The sequence below is a fragment of the Cololabis saira genome, chromosome 15 (genome assembly GCF_033807715.1).
Source record: "Cololabis saira isolate AMF1-May2022 chromosome 15, fColSai1.1, whole genome shotgun sequence".
NCBI lineage: Eukaryota > Metazoa > Chordata > Actinopteri > Beloniformes > Belonidae > Cololabis > Cololabis saira.
The window spans coordinates 15,066,954-15,086,330 of record NC_084601.1 but is presented as its reverse complement, the minus strand read 5'-3'; the positions used below and the strand labels follow the sequence as shown (position 1 = coordinate 15,086,330).

The window sequence follows — 19,377 nt, the reverse complement described above, 5'->3', positions numbered from 1 at the left end:
ACCAATAAGAACCTGTGGAAGAAAAAACAGATGGATCCAGCTGGTGTCCAGGAGTTCCTTCAGGAATCACTTCAGGACTTACTACAATTCTTCATGATACATGAGGTTGGGTCTCATATTGTTGTTTCTCCTTCTGTTGTATCTAGAATTATGTAAGGAAGAGTTACCGTTGTGTTTGAAAAGTCAGAGATAACCTATGCTGCTGCTGTGTTTATGAGCACCGTCATCATCATATGTTCTTTTTTTCTCAGAAAGGCAATGACTTTGGGCAAGTGTTTGATGACATGAAACACACTCAGTCCCAGGTACTGCTAAAACTACAAGTGAGTGACGCTCGCATCGGATTTACTCCCAACTTTAAGGATTGTTGGGGATGTATTAAAAGGTCCTTTGAGAAAATTGTAACCAGTGCTCAGAACCTCCCATCGGTACAAACTAGGATCACATACTTTCTATACATTCTAAGACTGATAAAATGTACAGTATTGTTAATTTGCATAATGCCCAAAATTAATGTATGAGATGTTTGTTTGGCTGGTGGACGGTTACATCTCCCCAAATATCAAGAATGCCCACCTTTCCACTGTCCGCCGTCATGAATCATTATTCAGAAACATTATTGCGAAAGCCAGACATATTTTGGACAAGAACACAGTGGGACCTGAAAAGTAACGATATATCAACTAATTTCTTTTAGTTAATTTTGTATCCAAAATATAAGAAAGGATAATATTGCATTTCATTTTTCAGGTACCTGAAATGTCATGCCAATTGCATCTACTTGGCGATACAGCAAAGCAGGACATATCAGCATTCCTCAGCAAGAAGCAGTCACTAGCAGGATTAGCCGAAGTAAGAGAACATTTGCAACTAAATAGCAAAGAGTATTTTCTGTTTTTATATTACTGGTTCACCAATGTTCTTTCATACAAATCCCCAGAAAATTGAGAGCATCAATCAATTATGGAATGAGGTTTCTTCACTGCACTGCACATCACAGTGCCCTTTTCCATGTTCTGTGTGGATGCTGGTGATCTTAACAATCACCTATTTGTTTGTGCCGAGAGACTAAAAGACAGAATAGTCATGTCTGAAGTTGAGGAGAACCGGAGGCTTAACAAAGAGTACGTGGAAAAAAGCACAGTGATAACATTTAGCCATGGAATTTCCGTTTCTGCAAAGACAAATATTCTTAAGAATGATTTTTAGATACAAATACAAAAATGAATTACTTGGGTTTTGCCCACTGGAAAGCCCCTTTTGAAACCCCTCAAATAATGAAATCCTATATCCCATTGTTAAAATATAGTAATTTTTTTAATGTCTATCTGACTTCTCGCTTTGTCTAGCTGATGATATGGAGCTGAACTCCCATGTTTTGCAGTGGCCCGATCAGATCCTGACTGAGCTTGAAACAGCAAGGTTCGTCTGGCCATCATGAGAAAAGAGACTGAAACCCAAATCCAAACACTTCCCAGTTCTGGGGCCTGTACAATGAATCTGCACAGATCGGGTTGGTGGCTCCGTTCTGGTTCTATTAAGGGTTTTCTGTGTCATGAAGCTGTTTCACTGCTCACCAGAAGGTATCACTAATGTGATGGACTGGAAACCTTACCTTTCAGATTAACCCATCTAAAAGCACCGCAAACTTGTTCAAAGTTATAACAATCAGTTCTTCCTCTTACTCAATCAAACGTTCAGATTTCTGTGAGGATGCATGCATATAAATCATATCATCATAGTCCTGCACCTGCATAAAAGTAGCAGAAACAAGTCTCTTTTTGGCATCATAAGAGAGGCAAGAATTGATTCTGGAGAAAAAAGCCCAATTCAGTCAGTTGTACAATACAAACTCCTCGAACCTGTACATGTTGCTTTTGAAGCAAGATGTACCAAGATGCAAGATGCTCTTTATCAGTTTGTTAGTTTTTTCTTTTTTGTCTTGTTTAAATCACTGGCCCTGATGCTGCCACCACAGCAGACGACTGCTGATGGAATTGCATTCTCCATCACAGACTTATAGAGGATGTACAACCTTTTGCTGCAAACACTGAAGGACTTGAACTTCTTCAAGAAATACCTGACTCTGCTCAGTTCCTTCTTGTGGTCTCAAGTCCAGCCTGTTGAAATCCTAGATTCGTTGTTTTCTCTATTGATTAACACCAACACTGATGGTGTTATTGCTTGTTTTGTTTTTCCCTCCTTACTTTAGTCTATGTATCATCAAGTTTTCCACATCACAATTTGTTGAAAGAACTTAAGTGCAAAAAAACTATGCATATCAAAACTGTAACATCTCTGTTTCACTGTCTCCAGGCTCTTTGATTTTGTCCAGAACCTGAAGGATGTGGAGAAGCACATAAAAACTTTTGAGAAGAAGCAAGGGATTTCCAAAGTGTAATGTAGAAGAGATCTCTCAAATCACATTCAACCTGGAGGCTGCTGTCACTGAGCTAGAGGTAAAAGAAACTGCACTCCTAGAGTGTCAGATTAAAGTGGCTTTAGACAATCTTTTCAGATTAAAGTGCAATAAAACCATAGGTACTTTTGATACTCAAACCAATTTTATTTAGTTTTAAAACCTGAATGTCATGATATGGATGTTTTCAGAAAAAGAATCAGTAGTTTTTCTGTATTCAAACAGGATACAAACAAAGAACAGGCTTTGCTTGGCATGGAACAGAGTCAATTCCCAATACTCCAGGCTTTGATCGCTGAGAAACAGCCTCATGAGCAGCTGTGGAACACAGCGCTTAACTTTACTACCATGTCAGAAGTATGGCTGTATGGTAAGTAACTTACTCTTGTAAAATTAAGGTGACAATTTCTTTTTTTCAGCACACATTTTTTTTGTTATACTTTATTTTTCTATAATGTGCCACACCATAGCGACGTTCAGTATAACAATAACAAAAAACAACTAAAATACATGTAGACATAAGACAGACACCAACCTCAACATATACACAAAAAGGAAAAAAATATTAAAAGGACATATCTAAACAACAACAACAAACAAAAACAAAACAAAAAGAGCCATAACATGCCTTTAAATACCTTCCAACCCCCCTGTTACCTCCCTCCCCTATACATCCCTTACACTTCACTATCGTTTATGTATACACTAAAATTCATATTTTCACAAATCCTCATTTCCATTCTTATTTCATAAACACAATACAACTGGAGGGAGAGAGACACACCATGAGAGCAAGTAAACCAGCAAGTACATGACAATACCTCCAAAGATAATAACTAAAAAAAAAAAAAGAAGAAAGACGACAAACAAACAAAAAACGTTAAGTGCTCCCCATTCAGTTGTCGCCATTTCTCTAAAACCGGACTTAATTTCTGAAGCCAGTTTTTTGTTATGAGTTCAAGAGCTGTTATTCTTAAAATTCTTATAAGGTACTTATCCTCAGTTTTAACTATCTCTTTTGGCATTTTCCCCTAACAAAGCAAACTCATAATCGATATTCAAATCCAATTTCGAAATACAACAGATTTCTTTACAAATACTTGACCAATACATTTTCAAAATAGGACAGGACCAGAAGATGTGACTGTAATCAGCATGGTTTTCACCACAATCCCGCCAACATTTTGATGTTGCTGATTGCTGGAATTTAGCTTGGTGAACAGGTGTTAAAAAATATCTCATCTGAATCTTCCATGCATATTCTCGCCAAACAGAGATGCAGTTGTTTTATTTGAGGATAAGCTTATATCTTCCCAATCGGGTTTAGATAAAATAAGATCAAGTTCTTCTTGCCATCTTATTTTTTGTCTCAGTTCTTCTGGTTCGTAATCACTTTCTAAAATATGTGTGCTTTTAGAAAGCACACAATTTTTTTAAATGCTCTAAATTACATAAATGACAGGACTTGGTGTGTTCATACTGTATGTGTTTCCATCTCGTTACACTTGTACTTCTAGGCCCTTTCGTACAAATTGACCAAGACTTTCTCACAGCTTTTTGGACCTTGCTGTGTTGCCCAAAGCTTCAAAAGTAAGATGTACCAGTTCAAGGAGCATCTGCCTGTCCTGAAAACCATCTGCAACCCTGGCCTCAAAGATCACCACTGGGAGAAGGTCTGCCGTCTCAAATTTATTAGTGTCATTAAATCAGCTGACTCGTGACCTGGATCTCCAATGATGTGTGAGGTTGACGTGAATAATTTATTGTGGTTTCCGTCAGCCTGTATATATTAGCAGCATTGTGGGCTTTGATGTCAAACCAGACGTAAACTCCTCACTGATGAACATGTTGAGCCACGGGCTTTCCAGTTTTTCTAAGGAGTACAATATTTCACCTACTTATAACATTTTTACAACATGAACATTACTTGAACAGTAGTTGGAGGGCTCTAACGATAAACATCATGAAAGTGTGACCGATTTTCCTTTTGCTTTTGACCTAGCTTGGAGGAGATTGGTGCATCAGCAAGTAAGGAGTACTCTCTTGAAAAATCCCTGGATAAGTTGAAAGAAGATTGGGCCAATCTACAGCTGCCTCTCTCTGTTTACGGGGTACTGCATGACAAACATATGCAGTCAAATACCTTCCCAACAGACATGTCATACACTAAAATACTTTAGCATCTTCATTGAAATGACCTCTTTAATATCAAATAATTGCTAGAAAAAGCTTGTTGTATGTTTTTCTGTGTATCACCTCCGACAATTTACAATTTTCTTCCTGCCATAGGGTACCAAAATTGTGCCAGCTCTGGATGATGTCCAAATCCTTCTGGATGATCACATCATTAAGACGCAGCCTTTTATTAAACCAGTAGAGACTGAGTGTAAGGTGAGACATGAAAGTAGCAATCAAGAAGCATCAATGGGCAATTACATTTTTTTTGAGTAGATTTGTGTGATGTAGTGATGTAGTGTGAACTCAGTTTGGAGAATCAAGGTGGAATCCAGATGCGGAGCTAGGCTAAAAGCTACTCAGAATGAACACCAACCGGATGTACAGTACTTTATACAGTGGGGAGAACAAGTATTTGATACACTGCCGATTTTGCAGGTTTTCCCACTTGCAAAGCATGTAGAAGTCTGTAATTTTTATCATAGGTACTCATCAACTGTGAGTGACAGAATCTAAAAAAAAAATCCAGAAAATCACATTGTATGATTTTTAAGTAATTAATTTGCATTTTATTGCATGACATAAGTATTTGATCACCTGTCAACCAGTAAGACTTCCGGCTCTCACAGACCTGTTAGTTCTTCTTTAAGAAGCCCTCCTGTTCTCCACTCATTACCTGTATTAACTGCACCTGTTTGAACTCGTTACCTGTATAAAAGACACCTGTCCACACACTCAATCAAACAAACTCCAACCTCTCCACAATGGCCAAGACCAGAGAGCTGTGTAAGGACATCAGGGATAAAATTGTAGACCTGCACAAGGCTGGGATGGGCTACAGGACAATAGGCAAGCAGCTTGGTGAGAAGGCAACAACTGTTGGCGCAATTATTAGAAAATGGAAGAAGTTCAAGATGACGGTCAATCTCCCTCGGTCTGGGGCTCCATGCAAAATCTCACCTGTTGGGGCATCAATGATCATGAGGAAGGTGAGGGATCAGCCCAGAACTACTGTTTTTCTGATGTATCAAATACTTATGTCATGCAAGAAAATGCAAATTAATTACTTAAAAATCATACAATGTGATTTTCTGGATTTTTTTTTTAGATTCAAATGGGAAAACCTGCAAAATCGGCAGTGTATCAAATATTTGTTCTCCCCACTGTAGTTAGTTGTTTCAGAAACACAGTGACAATGTTGGATACTAGACAACGTTCTTATGCAACAGTAATGCGCTGCATTAAACTTTAAATGCTTTTTTAATTTTCTAGCTCGGGACGTGGTGGCAAAATTGGCAGAGGACCGCATCTCCTCACTGAATGACTTTGTATGGATTTCTCAACTGCGATACTTTTGGGAAGATGGAGAGGTGATGCTGCAGATGATCACCACCTACCTAAAATATGGCTATGAGTACCTGGGCAATTCTCCTCGCCTGGTCATTACACCGTTAACTGATCGCTGCTACAGGTATTAAATCTCACTGGGTACCTTTTGGATGTAATGTGAAGCTACATGGTAACTTAAAAATCCATTTTCTGCTTCTAGTATTTATCTAAATGTTTGCTTCCAGTACAATTTTTCTGTTGATTTGTTATACATGTTTTATTGTGGTTTATCAGGAGTCTAATGGGGGCTTTGAAGTTGAACTTAGGAGGAGCTCCTGACGGTCCTGCTGGAACTGGCATGACTGAGAGCACCAAAGTCTTGCCTTGAATGCCGTTTGTTTTTAAGACATTCAAGGCCTGTTTAAAATATGTATTAGAGGCCATAATAGGTCCCCTTTAAATAGCTTATAATGTATATAGGAAGATATTCTGTTCATATCATGCACTGGAAAAAATGTTGAAAGTAATGCTCAGATGTCGACTTTAGCCTCTGTGACAAGGAATACTGGATGTACAACTCGATTTGCTGATCTATTAAATTTCAATTTATGAAGGATTTACATGTTACAAAATGTGTTGAAATACACTTAGGATCACTGTTTGAATCCTATCAATTATTCAGGTAATGCAGTGAGGTTATACCAATGACTTAATGAAATTGATATAGCTTTATTTGTCATTGAGCTAGCATCCCGACACAACAAAATGACATTCCAGTACAGTCCATCAAGAGAACAGAAACAAAACAAAACAAAACAAAACAGATGACAGCATGGGTGGCTATACTGGTGCAATTAGCTGAGAATAGATGACACTAGAAAAGAGGTCCAAAGTATGACTGAGATGTGTATGCTCTCTGTTGATTTATAAAGCAATGATGATGAAGAATGATAACTATGTTTACTGTTAAGCATCAGTAATTGTAGGACAAACTCGAAGGATGCATTACTGCTTGCAGTTGTTTCAAATTCAGTTAATTTCCCTTTTATATAGCATCAATTACAATGTAAGTTGTCTTTCTGCGCTTTCCAAAGACCCAGAGCATGACCCCGAGCAATTGTTAAATAAGTAATAGCAGTCACAAACTCCCCTAGCAGAAAAAAAAACAAACAGTGGCAGAAAAAACTCCTTTAGTACGACCTGGCTCATAAGGGACCCTCCTGCCCGCCAGCCGGGTGGAGCAGGAAAAGGGAGATCAGAAATAGAAGATGAAGAACAGAGAGAGGAGAGACACAGATATATTGTCAAAAGACAAGATATATTAGCAGTCATTATCAGTTGGCTGGAGAACTAAGAGTTGTACATACATTTGACTGATACAGGGTTAATTGGTAGTTGGCGTACTGCAGAGACGACTATATGAACAGGTGTAGACAGCAGGCACTGAGGTGGTCAGAGGATGGGACTGCAGGTCAGGATGTCAGTAGATATCCAACAGAGACATCTTTATAAACAGATGGAGGTAAACGCTGGGATGGTCAGACAGAGGGTGGGACTACAAGTCAGCATGCAGCTCTGGAAGCTCTGGTCTGAGAACATATTCAGAAGAGAAAAGGAGCGGGCAGACCAGCACAACAAACTACACGAACAATGGAGCGCAATTATGGTTATGAGATACTGCTGATTAATAACTGTGGATTTAGCTGAAGAAAGTGGAAAGAAGAGGAGAGACAAAGGGTGAGGGGCACAGCTCAGTGGATCATGTTGGTGTCCCCCTGCAGCGTAGGTCTATAGCAGCATAACTATGACTAAGCTATGTTTAAGACGAGCTGCTCTAGTCTAGTCCTTCGGCTGCAGCTATGACTACTGGCCCTAACACACTAGAGTTTACACTAACTAGAGGTTTACTAAACAGAAAGGTTTTATGTTTGGTTTTAAAGGTGGAGGTGGTGTCAGCCTCCTTAACCCAGATTGGAAGTTGGTTCCATAGTAATGGTGCCTGACAGCAAAAGGCCCGTCCTCCAAATCTACATTTGGATACTCTAGGAACTACGAGTAAACCTGCATTCTGAGAACGGAGAGCTCTGTTAGGAACATAAGGTATTATTAGGGTCTTGCAAATAACACAGCGCTTGGCCGCTTAGGACTTTATACTTAGCTAACAGAATGTTACTTACTTCTTATTATGATGCATGTACATTTGGAAATATAATCAAAAAGCACATCAACAACTCAACAAGTAAAATCTTTGATGCTGCTAATAATACCGATAATGCTTTTAAAGCCCATTCAAATTATTTCAAAACACATCTGTAAGACTTTTAAAAACCTCTTTTTATCAGAATCAGAATCAACTTTATTGGCCAAGTATGTGAACACACAAGGAATTGGACTCAGGTAATTTCTTAGCTCACAGTGTACATAGACATAACATAACAAACATTCCACTCAAAAGAACAAGGACCACAATATGTTTTGTTCACAGTAATGACTGAAATCTTCAGTTTCATCACTTAAGAGTTACACGTTCATGTCTACTAATTGTGCAGGACCGCTCTTAAGGAGTCTGCAGTGCTGCACCACCATGGTTTTATGGTAGAGCCCAGAATAAATAGACCTGCTGACAGAGGTTTGCAATATGAAATTCCACCACTAGCTGCCACCCTTTTAAAACAAGACATACACACGAAACACCTGTGGCACTATGGCAAATCCAACAAATGCAATACTGCATACATTTTCATGCATGGTTAAAAACATTTATAAATAAAATAAAACTAAACAAATAGCCATTGTAGAAAGTGTTATTTCTTAATTAATTCCCTTCAGGGATTCATAAAGTATTTTTAAATTGAATTATGACCATGTGTGTTTTTTTGAGCACAGGTAGAGGTACTCTCTGTGGTGGCTCAGCAAACACTCTGCATACGACAAACTATTGCCAAGAAACTTGAGACTTTCATGTTTAAGGGGACGGAGCTTTCCCTCAACCCAACCTGTTCTGTCTTCATCACCATGAACCCAGGTTATGCTGGCAGGGCTGAGCTTCCTGACAACTTAAAGGTACATGTCAGATACAAACTGCTTGTTAGATGTAGCATACTTGATACATACCTTTCAGACACCTGTGCACCACCCCCAGAATCAAAACAATAAAAGAAATAGAGTTATACAATAACTAAATATATAAATAAAATGACCAAATGTATTTATAGAGATACAAAAAATATGTTTATTAGAAAATATATATATAATTTTAGGTGTACTATTTCATTAATCAGATATCAGGAATATGCACTTTGTATTTATAATGCAAAAACCCACTGTAAACAACACAGTACTGAAACTGAACCTGTCAATCTTGTTTCTTAGGCCCTTTTCCGTACAGTTGCTATGATGCTTCCAGACTATGGTCTCACTGGAGAGATCTCATTATACTCCATGGGGTTCATTGAATCACGCAGGTATATATGTAAAAATACCTTTCACAAACTATTTTAGTGGGGGGTTTTTGTTGTTTTTTTTATAGAGAAGCTTTAGTTGGTTCATAAACAAAATCTCAAATCTGGAATTTTGCAGTCTTGCCCAGAAGATAACGGCCACCTACCGTTTGTGCTCCGAGCAGCTGTCGTCCCAGTCCCATCACAACTACGGTATGAGAGCTGTGAAGTCTGTGCTGACGGATGCTGGGAATCTTAAATAAGATACTCTGAGGAGAATGAGAGTGTGCTGTTGCTCAGGGCGCAGATGGATGTCAACATGGCAACGTTTCTGGCACAGGATGTGCCATTGTTTCAGGTACCAGACGTTTTACCACTTCCACATGAAGCCTAAGTCTGCTAATTCAACCTTAACATGTTCCTGCTGCTGCCTTCAGGATATCATCTCTGAATTATTTCCTGGAGTTGTCCTTCCAAAACCAGACTACGATCTCCTCCTTAAGGCTCTCAGTGACAACATTGCACAGCTTACCCTCCAGCCTTTTCCGTGGTTCATTGGGAAAATTATTCAGGTACAGAGGGAAAAAAAACATTGTTCTTTAATGCATAGGATTAACAACAGTTTTAATCAAACAGGACTGTGCTAAGTATATAATTTGTAATAATTTGTATCTTCGCACACAGATTTATGAGATGATGTGGGTATGTCATGGCTTCATGATAGTCGGAGCCCCTCTGTGAGGGAAGACCTCTGCTTATAAAGTTCTACTGCTGCCCTCAGAGACCTTTATAAAGGTAGGAATTACATCGTACAATGTACTTCCCAGCTAATTTATTGTTGTTGCCAGATTTTACTTCATGTTGTCCCGTGTAACTTTTTGTGCTTTCAAATGTTCCTTATTCAGCCAAACTGATGGATGAGTTTGCAGTGAATTATTGCATCCTCAACTCCAAAGCCATCACTATGGGCCAACTGTAAGGCTGTTTCAATCCAGTCAGCCATGAGTGGTCTGATGGTGTCTTGGCCACAACTTTCAGGAATCAGGCTAGCTCCACCTCAGACGATCGACAATGTATAATTTTTGATGGGCCAATTGATGCTGTCTGGATTGAGAACATGAATATTGTACTGGATGACAACAAAAAAGTAATTGGATTAGTAGCTACACGCTTGTGTGGATAAACCTTTGTAAAGGATTTACCTGCACTTAAAACACCCCCAAATATTTACCCAATTTACCTGCATTAACAAACCTTTTTAAAGAAAAAAAGATTTCATCATTTGTTTTCGTTGTTTTGACTTCCGTTAGCTTTGTCTGATGAGTGGTGAGATCATTCAGATGAGTTCCAAGATGAGTCTGATCTTTGAAGCTGCTGATCTCGAGCAAGCGTCTCCAGCAACCGTCAGTAGCTGCTTTAAGAGATTCCTACATGAACACATTGCCTGAAGGCCTGGCTGTTGAGCATAGACAGCTGGTGAGATTACAGACATTAACATTTTGATAAAATAATCCAAAACTATTAACAGATGTTGCTTCTTTAACATCTTGGAAATATCATATTCTTCTTCCCACAGAGAGGTTTCATCACATCAGCAATAATTGTGTATATAATTACCTATCAAATGTCTGATTCATTAACTGCAATATTCACGTATTATTTTGCAGGTTCTATTTATGACTACTATTTCCATAAGGATGGGCAAGGACAGTGAAAGTCTGGACTGAAACTATCACTAATGAGGAGAATACCATACCAGCTGGAGCCAATGTCAGTATGTTGATGTCGAACAGGTTGCTGTTGTTGAATAAATATCACTTAGGACTATGTTCTCTTAAACTCTTTGTGTCCCCATCAGGCGTCAGATACAATCGTTCCCACCATGGAAACAGCACGCCAGCTATTTTTTCTGCACACCTATCTAGCACATGAAATACCCATGCTCTTTGTGGGACCCACTGGCACTGGCAATTCTGTCATCAACAAAAACGTGTTGGTCAAGCTGCCTAAGGAGCACTACACACCCAACTGCATCAATTTCTCTGCCCGCACTTCAGCTAATCAGATGCAAGACATCATCATAGCAAAGCTGGACAGAAGGATAAAAGGTGTCTTTGGGCCTCCAATGGGAAAGAAGTGTGTCATCTTTGTTGGTAAAGATCGATACAGTACTTACTTGTGTTACATCAGGATATTACGTTTTAGGTATAGTATTGATTGGTATTTTTTCTTCCCTCAACAGATGACCTAAACATGCCAGCTAAGGAAAAATATGGTGCCCAACCCCCAACTGAGCTGTTAAGACAGTGGATTGACCACCACCACTGGTATGATTTGAAGGACCCCTCCAGGCTGGACATTGTTGATGTGCTGTTTCTGTCTGCAATGGGGCCTCCCAGTGGTGGGAAGAATTACATTACTGGTAAATTGAAAACTAATTCTGGCAAAACATGCAAGCTTGTTCAGGTGGTATTCTTTAGCAGCATTCTGCACTCACTTTCATTTTAACTTCTTTTTTTTAAATGCAAGTTCGTTTTACTCGTCACTTGAATATCATCTCATTTGATTCCTTTGATGATGAAACACTTACCAAGATATTCTGCTCCATTGTTGATTGGCACTTCAGCAAAGGGTTTGATGCTTCCTTTTTCAGGTGACGTATGTTTTTGTTTTTTTTTATTTGAGGATGACAGAAAATATTATAGATTAGGTTTGTCAAAAAAATTCTAGGCTTGGCAAGATCATGGTCCAGGCTACTATAGTTGTTTATAAGAATGCTATTGACAGCTTTCTTCCCACACCATCTAAGTCTCACTACATCTTTCATCTCCGAGACTTTGGTTGAATATTACAAGGTGTGCCACTGGCTCCACATACACACATGCAGGTAAGAAATTAAGAAAAAAAAAAATGTATATTGTTCACCTTCATGTATGTTATTGAATCCATTATTTCAGGATGGAAATAAACTGATCCATCTGTGGATACATGAGGTCTACCGTGTTTTTTATGACCGACTCATAGATAACGCAGACAAGGAAACATTTTTTAATATTGTCAAAGAAAACACCTCTTTAAAGAAAACACCTTCTTTAAGTTGACTTTGGAAAAGGTACACAATTACACAATGCACAAACACGGTCAAAAATCATATCAGTAAAGAAATATTTATTCAAAGAATTATAAGCAATTTATGCAAAATGTGTATTAACATTTAAAACACAAGTGTTTGTGTTTAACTGTAAATTTCTTCTTCTTTTCTCTAGCTCATGAGCCACCTCAGTCCAGATGGGAATGTAGCAGATGAAAGTATCCGTGGCTTGTTCTTTGGTGACTATGCCAAGCCCGATTCTGACATGAAGGTCTATGACGAAGTCACCGACTTGCATGCTCTGCAAGAAGTAATGGACTTGGATGACTACAACAGTAACAGCAAGACGCCCATGTCTCTTGTAATGTTCCAGTTTGCTATTGAGCACATTTCTCGCATTTTCCCGTGTGCTGAAGCAAGACAATGGTCATCTTCTCCTTGTCGGTGTTGGTGGCTTAGGGCGTCAAAGTGCCACTATCTGAGTCACCCCATCTCTGATCCGGGCTTCTTTGGCAGCTGCAAGAAAGAGGTCATTTGGCATAAGTTCCTTTTTGGGCTCACTTTTTTTCACGCTCTGGTGCAGGAAAGGAGGAACTTTGGACCTCTGGGTGAGAAAAGCAGTAAATGTAAAAAGACAAAAAAAGAAAGTAAATATTGCTGCTCATATATGTGCATAGAGAATATATATGACTTTTTTTTCACAGTTTTTGTATTGACGTTCTGTTTCATTTTGAAACCCCCTGTCCTTGTGTTTACGTTTTGTCTTGACTTCCCTTGTTCCATCTGCCCTGATAGTGGGCACCCGTGTCTCGTCAAGCCCTCTGAGGATATCTTGTCTTGTCTTGTCTTGTCTTTCCCTTGCTCCCTACCTTTCTGTCAAGGTTTGGAATAGTAGGACCCAGATGCAGGAGACGGAGGAGGCAGGAGTTCCAAAAACACGTGGTTTATTTAAAACAAGCAGGAAGTACAAAAAAAAAACAAGAGTCTAAACTTGACAAAACCAAAAACATAACAGTAAGGATCGGCAGGGAGCAAGGGAAATATCTACAAGATCTACACAGAGGGCTTGATGAGACAAGTGCAAATGACCAGGGCAGATGGGAACAAGGGAAGTCATGACAACACTTAAACACAAGGATATGGGATTTCAAAATAAAACAGGAAGTAAACAGAAAAACTGTGACAAAACCCCCAAACCATGAAAGGTTTACAGTAGAACTATTAACCTATGAGAAACATTTTTTTTCTCTTTTGTCCACCTGATTTCTTAAGGTTGGAATGTTCCTTATGAGTTTAATGATTCTGACTTGCAAATCAGCACATCATCATCAAATAAGCAGATCCAGATGTTCCTTGATGACTATGATGACGTCCCACTAGAGGCTCTCACATATCTTACAGGTGAGTTCCACAGTTTACTCAGCAGAGCAACAATGGAGATAAACTAAACTGGTAGAAAGTTGATAACTTGAATGTACTGTAGGTCATCCTTGAATCAGAGACTGATGTTCTTTAAAACGAAGATGGTTGTAGCTTTTTCATCTCAATCACTTCCTTCTATATCTTTCCTCACATTCAATTTGGATGTAATAACATGGTTCAATCCTCTAAAACAAGTGGGATTACATTTTTTTCAGGCGAGTGCAATTATGGTGGCAGAGTGACAGATGACAAAGACAGACGTTTGCTGCTCTCACTTCTGTCTATCATCTATTGTCGGGACCTGATTGAACAGGACTGCTACCACTTGTGTGACAGGGATCTGTATTATGTTCCTGCTCATGGACCCTATCAAGTATTCCCAAAGCTCTAGCCAGTTACTATTACAGTTATTCCATCACTGGAAGATTAGCATATTCATCATCAGTTTAAACACATCAGTCATCTCTTAGGCTGCTGTTGCCAAAAGAGGATTGCAGTGTATCCTTTAGAGCAAATATGTTATACTCTATTTCATAGATATTAAGTCATAACTATTGTAGAGGTGTGGAAGACATTTGCGGGAGAAATTACCTTTTAAGCCACTAAAAGCATATTTGCTCGCCTCCAAAAGCTAAAAAAACAGGTTTTTGCTTCCATTATATCTTAAAATTGCCTTCCTTCTCTATAAGTTTTACTCTTCTTGGGCGTTTTGTGTTTAAAATCTAGGACTCCACTATAGATCTGTTGTAGGAAATAGCTTGATTTCAGATGCTGCCATCCAGTGGGGAGATGCCATCATAGCACAGGTGGCACACTCAAGATATATTGATGGACATGTTATTATGGTTCATATGTCTCCACAACAGTATAGAATTCTACAGTAAGTTCATAATTATCTTTGGCCTGCAAGCTTTGAGTTTGACATGTCTGCATTAGAGGATAATGTTTTTTTTAGTAGCCGTCTCTCAGGTTTGGGTTTTGAGGTCATTGTGTTGAAATTAATATTGTAATTCTGTGTTTTCTTTGTTTCAGGTGTATGTTGACTACATACGGACCCTGCCAATTAGTGCTGATCCTTTTGTATTTGGACTTCACAGCAACGCAGAAATCACAAGGAATAATCAAGAGACCAATCAGCTCCTGGAGGGAGTATTGCTGACTCTGCCAAGGCAGTCTGGTGGTGGGGCTAAGTCCCCTCAGGTTCGTCTTGATGAAGTAAACCTTTACTTTTCCAGAATGCTCAGGGTGCCTGGCAGAGATCCAACCCATACTGTAAACTAAGGAGCGGCTTCAGGAAAAGATTATAAAAGTTGTTGAGTCAAGCAGAAAGAATCTGAGCCTGAACCCAGTAGAGCATCACTGTACAGACCTGTACTGTGCAATAACCTCCTTCATAATGGGACAAACTTTTTAACGGAAATCATGTCGTTTGTAGCTAATTTCCAAACACATTTGGTTGATTATGAATCAATTTTAAGATAATATTTAAATATTTATTTTTAAATATTTATTAAATATTTAAAAAAAGAAGCTGAACAAGTGAAAAATGTCACTCTTACCTGTACATCCCACAGAAGGCACATTATGCAAACCTGTTGTCCTCTGTCTTGACTCGAGCTTTGTGTTGCTGTCTCATTCTGTTGTAGGATGTAGTGGAGGAGCTTGCAGAGGACATTTTATCTAAGCTGCCAGCAGACTTTGACTTACAAATGGTGATAGAAAAATACCCAGTCATCTATGCAGAGTCTATGAATACCGTTTTGACGCAGGAAATCATCCGCTTCAACAGGTAATTAAGTTTTTTGCCTTGAAGTTACAGTATGTAAGGTGGGAAAAGATGACTTAAGTCACGTAAGTCATGCTTATTGATCCGTTTGTGCAGAGCACAATCCTTAATTATTGACCCCAATGACTGTTTTCTCTGGTCAAACTTACAGATGTGGTGCGTGTCAGCTTGATAAACATCTGCAAAGCTTTGAAGGGCCAGATTGTCATGTCCTCTGAGCTTGAGAATGTATTTAACAGCATGTTATTGGGCAAGGTGCCAACCATGTGGATTGCAAAGTCATACCCCTCTCTCAAACCACTGGGGGGATACGTGACTGATCTATTAGCAAGGCTACAGTTCCTACAAGTACGTATCACAGTAGCACAGGAGTCTTCAACCCTGGTTCTCGGGACCCCCCGTCCTGCATGTTTTAGATGTTGCCTTGCATCATCACACCTGATTCTAATTAATGGTTGTCACCAGCTTGTCATCCAGGTCTGCACAAGTCTGTTAATGACAGTCATTTTGTGTCACGGTGTGCTGAAGCAGGGAAACATCTAAAACATGCAGGACAGGGGGTCACGAGGACCAGGGTTGAAGACAAGTGCAGTAGCACATACAGTATGAAATAATTAGAGTAATATGTTCTTAGTTACCTTGATTTAAAATTATGGTTTTGGATAATAAAAGTTGATCAAATTTAAACCATATTTCAAAAGTACACATCATCTTAAGATATTAATATTCACATACAGGACTGTCTCAGAAAATTAGAATATTGTGATTTTCTGTAATGCAATTACAAAAACAAAAATGTCATACATTCTGGATTCATTACAAATGAACTGACATATTGCAAGCCTTGTATTATTTTAATATTGCTGAACATGGCTTACAGTTTATTTCCCTCAGTCATTTCTAACTGGCTTTGGCAGGAAACACACTATTCCCATTGACTACATTGGTTTTGAATATGAGGTATGTATTTTATCCCTGACCTTGAATGAATGAATGAATGAAGTTTATTCAGTCATTGCAACACAAAACAACACCAAAAAAACATTGTACACAGCATTAACTTTTCATACAAAACCAAAAAAAATGTGTTGAACAATAACTGAAAAGGCATAGGCTGAAGCAAAATACTTATAAAAGCCTATCCTATAGTACCAACTTTCTATTTTTGGCTACCGACCTCCAGAAAACCAAAAAGAGAATAGAAAAGCAAAGACACAACCAAAGGCAAAGAAACAATAGAAAAGCAAAGAAACATTTACAGATGGTCAATTGCACTCATAAGCTTCAAAAATAGCTTTACAAACCCTACCTTCCAGTCATCTTCAGTCAAAATAACTGAAGTATACAGTATATTTTACTCATACACTTGGTGTTGTTCAAGGTTACCAAAGAAGATACCCATATGGATGAAAAGCCAGAGGACGGAGCATATGTGAGGGGTCTCTTCATGGAAGGGGCATGCTGGGACAGGCAGAATATGGTCATAGGAGAGTCCTTACCCAAGATTCTCTTTGACATATTGCCCATCATCAAGCTCAAACCAGGAGATATAACCACATTTCAATATGAGAACAAATATGCTTGTCTTGTTTACAAAACCAGTGCTTGTCGAGGAACCTTGTCCACCACTGGGCATTCCACCAACTATGTCCTGTCTATGGAGCTGCCCTCTGACAAGCCACAGAAACACTGGACTAACAGAGGAGTGGCATGCCTCTTGCAGCTAGATGACTAAGAATTAGCTGCATTGACAGTTTGAGCTAATTTGAATGTACTCAATTACTGTCCAATCCAAAAATAAATAAATACATACATTGCATGATTTGAAGAAGTAAGAATTTGGTGTGCCTTACCTAGTGTACAGTGGCATCAAGAGAGGCTCCAGCAGGCTCATGTCCGAATAGGATTGGAACAATTGTGGCACGTGAATGACTGAAAGTGGCTTCTAAGCATCATATTTATTTATTATTTGGGCTGGAGCAACCAGACTACTTTGAAAGGCTACACTGATATTGATAAATATGTGCAGATTAAGTCTGAAAATTGAGTCCAGAGCCGGAGTAAAAAGTTTATGTAGGCGTGACAACAGAACATCCTTCTCTTTGTGATTTTAGCATGATTCAAAATGTCCTCGTCACCATAGTCTTGCCAGAAATGCAATAATGATTTTCTGTCCTGACAGGCAGATTCACGACTTCATTCTGAAATACTGAGATTGAGAATGTTGATATTGCTCCGGTCACACAGGCCATAAATTATAATGCACTATGCCACAAATGAAAACAGGTGTTCAGATAACTTCAACATTCAAACAGATCATGCACCCAACCCCGTAATTTAACATCACATGACTGCTGAAGAATGCTGCCAGTATGTCTAGAAGAAAACACACGTAAACATAAATCATTTGGATGCCTACCTTAGATCACAAGTAATGAATTATTGAAACTTTAAAAATATACCTTTTGGTAAAATTCAGCCAATGACGGTTACTGAGCCAGAGTCCTCTAACGTAGTGGACTTCAATCTGATATCAGTACTGCACGTCCGTGCCTGGATTGAAAGCTTCCTCACACTTGGAGTCAGTGCATGCGTCTCTCTCTCCCTCTGATGTGTTTACTGTTTGTCCCCGTCACGGCTGCTGCGAGGATCACACACACAGCGGCTCTGACAGACACGGACATCCAATTGGAGGAAAGCATGAACCCTTCATTTAGAAACTACAACCGACTGTAAGCTCGCGGTGAAGCGCTCCTCTCCAGCTGTCAGCAGCGTGTGAGCAGAGAGAGGCTGGTTTCTCTCCTCCTCTCACCTTCCTGCTGCTCTTCACTCCTTGCTCAGGTTTTCAAGGTTTTCCTAAGAAGCCGTGCAGACTTATCCATAATTCAGAAATGTCTGACAGGGGAAGGAGGGGTCAAAGGCTGGAAAGGACTCTCGGGGGACGCACCATCAGACTGTGACAAAGACAAAACTCTGTGACCAGAGGATGATGGGGTTGTTGCCAGGCAAGATGGAGCAGTCCAACCCTGACTGATGGGCAGCAGCCACTGACAGACATGTGCAGTCTGGGAGAAGCTGTGGCAGGTGCCCTGATGTCCACACATCCAAGCAGATCAGCACTTTTTTAATAACTCAAAAAGGTAAAACTTTCAAGTTTCCATCAATAATATAAAGATGTTCTTCAATTAATGCACACAGAGGATGACAAATTTAACTTTAATTAAACATAAATAGCAAAACCCTACAAAACACAAACACCAATAAACAATTAACAGTGCAGCGTTCAGGCTCTCTGAACAAAACAATTCTCTCAAATGAATTACATCTGCACAAGGTGGAGGTTAATGTTAATGTCCATATAAAGCTACACATGAGGTGGTAAAGAAAAAAAACAAATCTGTGACACACACACTAGGCATCAATGTGAATTTGCAATCACACCAAGCCCCTTTTAAAATAAAACAGACAAATCAAGTGCACTTGTGAAATGTCCATAAACTCCTTTGTGCAAGAACGGTTGCAATTAGATTAAAACCCACAACAAGGTAACATGTACAGTGAACGATAAACTGCAGTGAACAAAGATGTGATAAAGAACCTTACTTTCAAATAAAACCTTTTTTTCTTTTTTCTTCTTTTTTTACTTGCAAAATATTAACAGATGTTGAATAAAATTGATGCTTTTAATGTCCTCGACTGCACATTTGAAACCAGA

General features: G+C 39.1%; 1 pseudogene; it reads left to right on the top strand.

The window, feature by feature from the left end:
• The first annotated feature begins 30 nt into the window (after positions 1-30).
• LOC133461441 (dynein axonemal heavy chain 3-like) lies at positions 31-18,696 on the top strand (annotated as a pseudogene).
• The last annotated feature ends 681 nt before the right edge of the window (positions 18,697-19,377 follow it).